The 10472-nt window shown below is 38.3% G+C and overlaps 1 protein-coding gene across 1 annotated transcript in view; it reads left to right on the top strand.

Annotated features, from left to right (window-relative positions):
• LOC144228152 (ribosomal protein S6 kinase alpha-6) overlaps positions 1–10472 on the top strand; it is a gene marked incomplete at its 5' end in the record, with an annotated part of 59484 nt that overhangs the window by 43607 nt on the left and 5405 nt on the right. The gene's annotated exons all lie outside the window — the stretch shown is intronic.

The raw sequence follows: 10472 nt of genomic DNA, 5'->3' as shown, positions 1-10472 counted from the left end.
GGAGTGGCCAATATGTCAGAGAAGCAGGGGGATCCATATTTCCCACCTCTCTTAAACAGTGAAGGGCCGAACCTAAGGACTTCAAACCATAAGAGTCTAGGAGGAAAAGAGACTGAGTCTACCAGGGAGAAACTGGGACAACCTCATGGGCCATAGGTGGGTGATTGCGAACTGGGGGAGATAAAACGGATGTGTAGGCTCAGAGGGGAAGGATCCCCTTCTGCCGAAAGACAAGGGGAAGAGAAAGAGTGCCTGGGGAAGCATAGGACTGAATCTAGACAAGAGAAAAACCTCCTACCGGGACAGAGAGGGATCCCATCTCTAACTACAGGGCTTTCTTCAGACTGGGGCCGGCTGCCCTGTTTGCACACCTGGGGAGGAGGGGAGCCACCTCCAGGTTCAGTGGTAGGTCAGGGGCACAGTCCTCAGCAGGAGAAACCTGTCCCCTCCCCTGAAGTGCTGCAGCACAGAATAAAACCAGCCAGGACCAAATATCAGGCAGCATCGAGAGGCGCCTTCCCAGTACCAGGGTGCATGGAGCAGAAGTTTAAATCCCAGCAAAGTGCCAAGGCAAGGGAGTTGGTGAGGCGAGACAGGCTGCCGAGTCTGTGCCCCCAGCACAGTGAGGACAGCCCCAACAGAGTGATATGGGACACTAGGTTGTGGAGAATAGACTAGGGCTTTGCCATTTTTATCCCCACCACCACCAAAGCAGAGCCTCAGGGATCGGTCTGGGCGGGGGCACAGTGGAGGCAGGACCAGCTTGCACCAAACCACGCCCCTCCACGCTGGGTAACTGCATATCTACTGTAGTCGTATAGACACTGTGGAACCAGATAGCCCCCTCCTCCAGACCAGCACTGCAGCATTGCCTGGATTAATTCTAGGACAATTCTTGTTATTTAGATATATTCTCCTTTCCTTTTCTCCTTCTTATCTCTTACCTCCTCTAGGCTGGTTACTCTGGTTGTTGGTTTGTTTAAACAGACATATTTAATCCATTCTCTGGATACCTGTTCTACACCTCTTTCTGTACTTTCCTTTTCTCTCTTGAATAATCAAGCCATATAGTTTCTCTGTCNTGCCTACTTAATGTTTTTTTTTTTTTCTTTTTCCCAACCACTGTCATTTATCTCTTTGTATGTATTCTTGCATGAGCACCACCTCCACCCTGTTCTTCACTTGTAGTTAGTGTTCCTTGTTTTTTGCTTTTGGATTGTTTTTTATTTGGGGTTTTTTGTTTGTTTTGTTTGTGTGTTTGCTTCTTTTTGTTTCCTGTTGGTCTGTTTGTTTTCCTTTCCAGGGCTACTTCAAGGAACAAATCAAGGCAGACCTGGTGGAGGGTCCAAAACATCACTACAAGTAGGGAAATAAAATCACCAAAGTCACAACAACAGAGAGCAATTAACACTCTCCAAAAAACACCTCCTGATAGGCCAGGCCCTGGACACTATATGACACCCACTTTTTGATATAGCAGTGCTCACAGGTGCAGAGCACTTAAGAAGCTTTTAAAACTCATAAGGGACAGAAAACAAGCCGAAATGGAGAAAAGAAAGAATTTACTTAAAAAGAAATTCCAACAAATGACAGCTAAAGAATTGATCAAAACAGATAAGCAACATAATTGAACAGGAGTTTATAATAATAGTCATAAAATTAATCGGTACACTTGAAAAAAGCATAGAAGACAGCAAAGACTCTATTGCTGCATAGATCAAAGATCTTAAAAATAGTCATGATGAATTAAAAATGCTATAAATGAGGTAAAAATTTAAATGGAAGTGGGCACAGTTCAGATTAAAGAGGCAGAGGGGAGAATAGGTGAATTAGAACATAAAATTATGGAAAAAGAGGAGCTGAGAAAAAGATAAATTAAAAAATCCAGGATCACGAGGCAGAGATTTAGAGAACTAAATGATTCAATCAAAAGGAACAATATCCCTTAGGAATGCTGATGCATAGGAGCACATGGACCCCAATGTTCATAGCAGCACTCAACAATAGCCAAAACACGGAAAGAGCCTAAGTGTCCATCAACAGATGAATGAATCAAGAAGATGTGGTTTATCTATACGATGGAATACTACACGGCAATGAGAAAGAATGAAATCTGGCCATTTGTAGCAACATGGATGGACCCTTGAGGGTGTCATGTTGAGCGAAATAAGTGAGGCAGAGAAGGACAAATACCATATGTTTGCACATATAGGAGGATTAAGAGGAACTTAACGGAGGACCATGGGGAAGAAGAAGGGGGGAAGTAGTGGGGGAGAGGGAGAGAGGCAAACCATGAGAGACTCTTGAATGCTGAGAACAAACTGAGGACTGATGGGTGGGGGAGGAGGAGAGAAATGTACATGGAGGAGGGCACTTGTGGGGATGAGCACTGGGTGTTATATGGAAACCAACTAGACAATAAACTATTTGTAAAAAAAAAATGAACAATATCCCTATCATAGGAATTCTATAAGAAGAAGAGAGAGAGAAAGGCGCTGAAGGGGTACTTGAACACATCATAGCTGAGAACTTCCCCAAACTGGGGAAGAAAACAGACATTGAAATCCAAGAGGCACAGAGAACTCCCCTCATCGTAATGTGAATTGATCTTCTCCACGACATATTGTAGTGAAAACTGGCAAAATACAAGGATAAAGAGAATTTTTGAAGCAGCTAGGGATCAACAGGCATTAACATACAAACGTAGACACATAAGTGTAGTAGCAGACCTATCTATTGAAAGTTGGCAGGCCAGAAAAGAATGGCAGGAAATCTTCAATGTGATGAACAGAAAAAAATATGCAGCCAAGAATTCTTTATCCAGCAAGCCTGTCATTCAGAATAGAAGGAGAGATAAAGGTCTTCCCAAACAAAAACTATGGGAATTCTTCACTACTAAACCAGCCCTATTAGAAATCCTAAGGGGAACTCTGTGAGGGAAATGTTGCAAGGACCACAAAATACCTGATACATCACTACAAACATGACACCAACAGATAACACAATGACTCTAATCCCATATCTTTCAAAAATAATACTGAATGGGGGCGCCTGGGTGGCTTAGTTGGTTAAGCGTCCGACTTTCGCTTAGGTCATGGTCTCGCGGTTCGTGGGTTCGAGCCCCGCGTCGGGCTCTGTGCTGGCTGCCGGCTCGGAGCCTGGAGCCTGTTTCAGTCTGTGACTCCCTCTCTCTCTGGCCGTCCCCTGCTCACGCTGTCTCTCTCTCTCTCTCTCCTAGAAATAAATAAAACATTAAAAACTAAAAAAAAATACTGAATGTAAATGGACTAAATGCTCCACTCAAAAGACATGGGGTATCAGAATGGGAAAATAAAACAAGACCCATCTACTTTCTGTCTAAAAGAGGCTCATTTTAGGGGCGACTGCGTGGCTTAGTCGGTTAAGCGTCCGACTTTCGCTGAGGTCATGATCTCACGGTTCGTGGGTTCAAGCCCTGCGTCGGGCTCTGTGCTGACTGCCAGCTCAGAGCCTGGAGCCTGTTTCAGAGTCTGTCACTCCCTCTCTCTCTGACCCTCTCCTGCTCACGCTGTCTCTCTCTCTCTCCTAGAAATAAATAAAACATTAAAAAAATTTATAAAAGAGACTCACTCATTTTAGACCTGAGGACATCTTCAGATTGAAAGTGAGGGGACGGAGAACTATCATGATACTGGAAGTCAAACGAAAGCTAGAGTAGCCATACTCATATCAGACTAACTAGACCTTAAATTAAAGGCTGTAACAAGAGATGAAGAAGGGTATTATATAATAATTACAGCGTCTATCCATCAGGAANTAATTGTAGGGTATTTTAATACTCCACATACACCAATGGACAGATCATCTAGACAGAGAATCAGTAAAGAAACAAAGGCCCTGAGTGATACATTGGACCAGATGGACTTGACAGATATATTTATAACCCTATATCCCAAAGCAGTAAAATATACTTTCTTCTAGACTACACATGGAACATTTTCCAAGATAGATCACATACTGACTCACAAAACAGCCCTCAAGAAATATAAAATAATTGAGATCATACCATGCACACTTTCAGATCACAATGCTATGAGACTTGAAATCAACCACAGGAAAAAGTCTGGAAAACCTCCAAAAGCATGGAGGTTAAAGAACATCTTACTAAAGAATGAATGGGTCAACCAGGCAATTAAAGAAGAAATTTAAAAACAAAAAATATGGAAACAAACGAAAATGAAAACACAACAATCCAAACTCTTTGGAATAGAGGAAAGGCAGTCCTAAGAGGATAATACATTATAATCCAGGCCTATCTCAAGAAACAATAAAAATCCCAAATACAAAATCTAACAGCATACCTAAAGTAAATAGAAGCAGAACAGCAAAGAAAACCCAAACCCAGCAGAAAAAGATAAATACAAAATATCAAAGCAGAAATAATCAATATAGAATAAAAAAAAAGAACAGATTAATGAATCCAAGAATTGGTTTTTTGAAAAAATAAACAAAATTGATAACACTTTAACCAGGCTTCTCAAAAAGAAAGGAGAGAGAATCCAAATAGATAAAATCACAAATGAAAATGGGTTTATTACAACCACTTCCTCAGAAATACAAGCAAATATCAGGAAATGCTATGAAAAATTATATGCCAACACTCTGGACAACCTGGAAGAAATGGACAAATGCCTAAGCACTCACACAATACCACAACTCAAACAGGAAGAAATAGAAAATTTGAGGACAATCATAACTAGTGAAGAAATTGAATAAGTTATCAAAAATCTCCCCAGAAATAATAGTCCTGGACTAGATGGCTTCCTTGGGGAATTCTACCAGACATTTAAAGCAGAGTTAATACCTATCCATCTCAAGCTGTTCCAAAAAAGAAAAAAAGAAAGAAATGGAAGGAANAAAAAAAAAAAAAAGGGGGGGGAGAGAGAGAGAGAGGGAACTATAGGCCAATATTCCTGAAGAATATGGATGCAAAAATCCTTAAGAAGATACTAGCAAATCGAATTCAACAGCATATAAGGAGAATTATTCACCATGATCAAGTGGAATTCATTCCTGGGCTGAAGGGCTGGTTCAATATATGCAAGTCAAACAATGCGATGCATTATATTAATAAAACAAAAGATAAGAAGCATATGATCCTATCAATAATGCAGAAAAAGCATTGGACAAAGTACAGCATCCTTTCCTAATAAAAACCCTCAGGAACGTCAGGATTGAAGAAACATACTTAAACATCACAAAAGCGATTTATGAGAAGCCCACAGCTAATATCATCCTCATTGGGGAAAAACTGAGAGCTTCCTTCGAGATCAGGAGCACGACTTGGATGTTCATTCTCGCCACGGTTGTTTACCATAGTGTTGGAAGCCCTAGCATCAGCAGTCAGACAACAAAATGAAATCAAAGGCATCAGAATTGGCAAAGATGAAGTCAAAGTTTCGCTTTTCGCAGATGACATAATACTCTACATAGAAAATGCAACAGGCTCTACCAAACGTATGCTAGAACTGATCCATGAGTTCAGCAAAGTCTCAGGGTACAAAATAAATGTACAGAAATTGGTTGCATTTTTATACACCAATAATGAAGCAACAGAAAGAGAAATAAAGAAACTGATCCATTCACAATTGCACCAAGAACCATAAAATACCGAGGAATACAGATGTAAAAGATCTGTATGCCAAAAACTATAGGAAGCTCATGAGGGAAATTGAAAAGACATGCACAAAAAAAGGAAAAATGTTCCATGCTAATGGATTGGAAGAATAAATATTTTTAAAATGTCATTACTATCTAACGCAATCTACACATTCAATGCAATCCCAATCAAATTTGCACCAGTATTCTCCTTAAAGCTAGAACAAACAGTCCTAAAATTTGTATGGAACCACAAAAGACCCCGAATAGCCAAAGTAATACTGAAAAATAAAACCAAAACGGGAGGCATCACCATCCCAGACTTTAGCCTCTACTACAAAGCTGTCATCAAGACAGTATGGCATTAGCACAAAAGCAGACACATAGACCAATAGAATAGAAGAGAGAACCCAGAATTGGACTCACAAATGTATGACCAACTAACCTTTGACAATGCAAGAAAGAGTATGAAATGGAAAAAAGACAGCCTCTTTAACAGATGGTGCTGTGAGAACTGGTCAGCAACATGCAGAAGAATGAAACTAGACCACTCTCTCACACCATACACAAAAATAAACTCAAAATGGACAAAGGACTGGAATGTGAGACAGGAAACCATCAAAACCCTAGAGAAGAAAGCAGGAAACAACCTCTTTGACCTCAGCCACAGCAATTTCATACTGGACACATCTCCAAAGGCAAGAGAATGAAAAGCAAAAATAAACTATTGGGACCTCATCAAGATAAAAATCTTCTGCACTGCAAAGGGAACAATCAACAAAACTATAAAGCAATCGATGAAATGGGAAAAGATATTTACCAGTCACATATCGGATAAAGGGCTAGCATCCAAAATCTATAAAGAACTCACCAAACTCTACACCCAAATAAACACAAATAATACAGTGAAGAAATGGACATAAGACATAAATAAACACTTTTCCAAAGAAGACATCCAGATGCCCAACAGACACATGAAACAATGCTCAATGTCACTCATGATCAGGCAAATGCAAATCAAAACCACAATAAGATACCACCTCAGAGTGGCCAGAGTGGCTAAAATAAACAAATCTACAAATTTGAAACTATAGATGCTGGTGAGGATGTGAAGAAATGGGAACTCTCTTGCACAGTTGATGGGAATGCAAACTGGCGCAGCTGCTCTGGAAAACAGCGTGGTGGGTTCTCAAGAAATTAAAAATAGATGAACCCTGTCACCCAGCAATAGCACTGCTAGGAATTTACCCAAGGGATACAGGAGTGCTGATGCATAGGGGCACATGTACCCCAAAGGTTATAGCAGCACTTTCAACAGTAGCCAAATTATGAAAAGAGCCTAAGTGTCCATCAACTGACTAATGGATCAAGAAGATGTGGTTTATATAGACAATGGAATACTACGTGGCAATGAGAAAGAATGAAATCTGGCCATTTGTAGCAACGTGAATAGAAATGGAGGGTATTATACTAAGTGAAATAAGTCAGTCAGAGAAAGACAGATACCATATGTTTTCACTCATATGTGGATCTTGAGAAACTTAACAGAAGAACATGGGGGAGTGGAAGGGGAAGAAAAGTTACAGAGCAGGAGGGAGGCAAACCATAGAGACTCTTAAATACTGAGAACAAACTGAGGTTGGATGGCGGGTGGAGGAGAAGAGAAAGTTGGGGATGGGCATTGAGGAGGGCACTTGTTGGGATGAGCACTGGGTGTTGTATGGAAACCAATTTGACAGTAAATTATATTTTTAAAAAGTATTGTCTCCTATTCCTCCCTTCTCTGGTAACCTCAAATCTACTTTCTGCCTCTACGAATTTGTATATTTTTAGGTGCCTCTTATGAATAGAACCTTATAATATTTGTCCTTCGTGTTGAGCCTTATTTTTGTTTCATCAATGTTGTAGTATGTATCAGAACTTCATTTCTTTTATGAATGAATAATACTTCGTTGTATGGATATGCTACATTTTATTTGTCCATTCATCTATTGATGTGCACTTGGGTTATTTCCACCTTTCAACTTTTATGAGTAATTCTACGATGGACATTAGCATTCAAGTGTCTGAATACCAGTTTTCAGTTATTTGGGGCATATTTAATTTTTTGAAGTAATACCACAATGTTTTCCACAGTATTTGCATCATACTGCATTCCTACCAGTAACATACAAGTGTTCTGATTTTTTTCTACATTTTTGCCCAAACTTGCTATATTCTGTATTTTTTCATTATAGCCATCCTACTAGGTGAGAAGTGATGTCATGATGGTTTTGATTTTTATTTCCCTAATGACTAATGATGTTAAGCCACTTTTCTAGTGTTTACTGGACAATTATGTATCTTCTTTCAAGAAATGTCTATTCAAGTCTTTTGCCTATTTTTCAATCAGATTGGTTGTTTTTGTTGTTGAGTTGTAGGAGTTCTTTATATATTCTTAATATTAATCCCTTATCACATGTAGGATTTGGAAATATTTTTTTCCCATTCTGTGGGTTGTCTTTTCATTTTCCTGATTAATGTACATTAAGAATGTATTTTAGGGCTTCCTGAGTGTCTCAGTCAGTTAAGCACCTGACTTCAGCTCAGATTATGATTGTTTGAGGGTTCAAGCCCCGTGTAGGACTGTGTGCTGACAACTCAGAGTCTGGAGCCTTCTTCAGATTCTGCGTCTCTCTTTGCCCCTCAGCCTTTACTCTCTGTCTCTCTCTCTCAAAAACAAATGAACATTTTTAAAAAAGCAATGCATTTGTTAAACCTTTTTATTATTTTTTTTAAATTTCAGGAGTAGAATTTACTGATTCATCACTTACACATAACAACACCCAGTGCTCATCCCAAGTCCTCTCCTTAATGCCCATTACCTATTTAGTCCATCCCCACACACAATACCCCTCCAGCAAGTCTGTTTCTTCTCTGTATTCAAGAGTCTTATGGTATGCCTCCATCTCTGTTTTTATCTACAGCTTTGAAGACCAGAGTTGTGACATTTCCAGGTTTGCTTTTTTTTTTTCAAGATTGCTTTGGCTATTCAAAGCTTTTTGTGGTTTCATACAAATTTTAGGATTGTTTGTCCTAGTTGTATGAAAAATGCTGGTTTCTGTTTAAATACGGATTGCAATAAATGGATTGCTTTGTGTAGTACAGACAATTTAACAATATTTGTTCTTCCAATCCATAAGCATGGGATGTTTTCCCATTTCTTTGTCTAATCTTCAATTTCTTTCCTAGATGTTTTATAGTGTATAGAGTAAAAATTTTTATGTCTTTGATTAGGTTGATCCTAGGTATCTTATGGGTTTTAGTGCAATTATAAATGGGATTGATTCTTTGTTTTCTCTTTCTCCTGGTTTTAGTGCAATTATAAATGGGATTGATTCTTTGTTTTCTCTTTCTCCTGGTTTTAGTGCAATTATAAATGGGATTGATTCTTTGTTTTCTCTTTCTCCTGGTTTTAGTGCAATTATAAATGGGATTGATTCTTTGTTTTCTCTTTCTCCTGCTTCATTATTGGCATATAGAATTGCAACAAATTTATGTACGTTGATTTTGTATCCTTCGATTTTACTTAATTTGTGTATCACTTCTAGCAAGCTTTTGATGGAGTCTTTTCAGTCTTCCCAATACAGTATCACGTCATTTGTACATAATGAAAGTTTTACGTTTTACTGCCAATTTGAATGCCTTTTATTTTGTTTTCTGATTGCTGTGGCTAGGACTTCGAGTAGTATATTAAAAAACAGTGGTGAGAGTGGATATCCTGTCTTGTTCCTCATTGTAGAGAAATTATTTTCAGTTTTTCCCTATTGAGGATGTTAATAGCTTTGGGTTTTTCATATATGGCCTTTATCATGTTGAGGTATGTTCCCTCTAACCCAACTTTGTTGAGAGTTTTTATCATAAAAAGATATTGTACTTTGTCATGTGTTTTTTTCTTCATCTACTGAAATGATGATATTCTTATCCTTTTTTTTTATTAATGTGGTATATAAAGTTGAATGATTTGTGAATATTGAACCATCCTTACAACCCAGGGATAAATCCCACTCTATCACGGTGTATTTTCTTTTTAACGTGCTGCTGAACTTAGTTAGCTACTATTTTGTTGAGAAATTTTACATCTATATTCATCAATGCTATTGTCCGGTTTTCTTTTTTTCTCGTAGTATCTTTATAGGAGTTTAATACTGGGGCAATACAGTCTTCATGAAATGAGTTTGAGAATATTTCCTCCTCCTCAATTTTTGTAAGAGTCTAAGAAGGATAGGCATTAATTTTCTTCAAATGTTTTGTATATTCAAACTGAAACTATCTGATTGGGATTTTTCCTGTTGGGAGATTTTTGATTAATTATTTCAGTCTCTTTACACATTATTATTGGCACTTTCAGGCTTTCTTTTTCTTCGTGATTCAGTTTTGGTAAGATATGTGTATCTAGGAATTTTCTGTTTCCTTTAGGTATTCCAGTTTGTTGGCTTATAAATTTTCATAGTATCCTCATGATCCTTTTTATTTCTGTGGCATTGCTTGTAATGTCCCCTCCTTCTTCTGTTTCATTTATTTGAGACTTCTTTTTTTTTCTTTTTATTAGTCTAGCTAAAGGTTTGCCAGTTGTATAATTTCAAAAACCCATCTCTCAGTTCTTGATCTTTTCTACTGTTTTCTGGTCTCTATTTCGTTTATTTCTGCTTTGATCTTTATTATTTCCTCCCTTCTACTCTGGGGCCTTTTTTTCTTTTTTCTATCTCTTTGAGGTATAAGATTGAGTTATTAAAGATATTTTATTTTCTTAATGTAGGCTTTCTTTTCTACAAACTTTCCTCTTAGACCTGCTT

This window comes from Crocuta crocuta, unplaced genomic scaffold (assembly GCF_008692635.1).
Source record: "Crocuta crocuta isolate KB4526 unplaced genomic scaffold, BGI_CrCroc_1.0 scaffold421, whole genome shotgun sequence".
In the NCBI taxonomy this organism is placed as follows: domain Eukaryota; kingdom Metazoa; phylum Chordata; class Mammalia; order Carnivora; family Hyaenidae; genus Crocuta; species Crocuta crocuta.
Note: the sequence above shows the minus strand (reverse complement) of the source record. Positions and strands in the feature narration are given on the sequence as shown.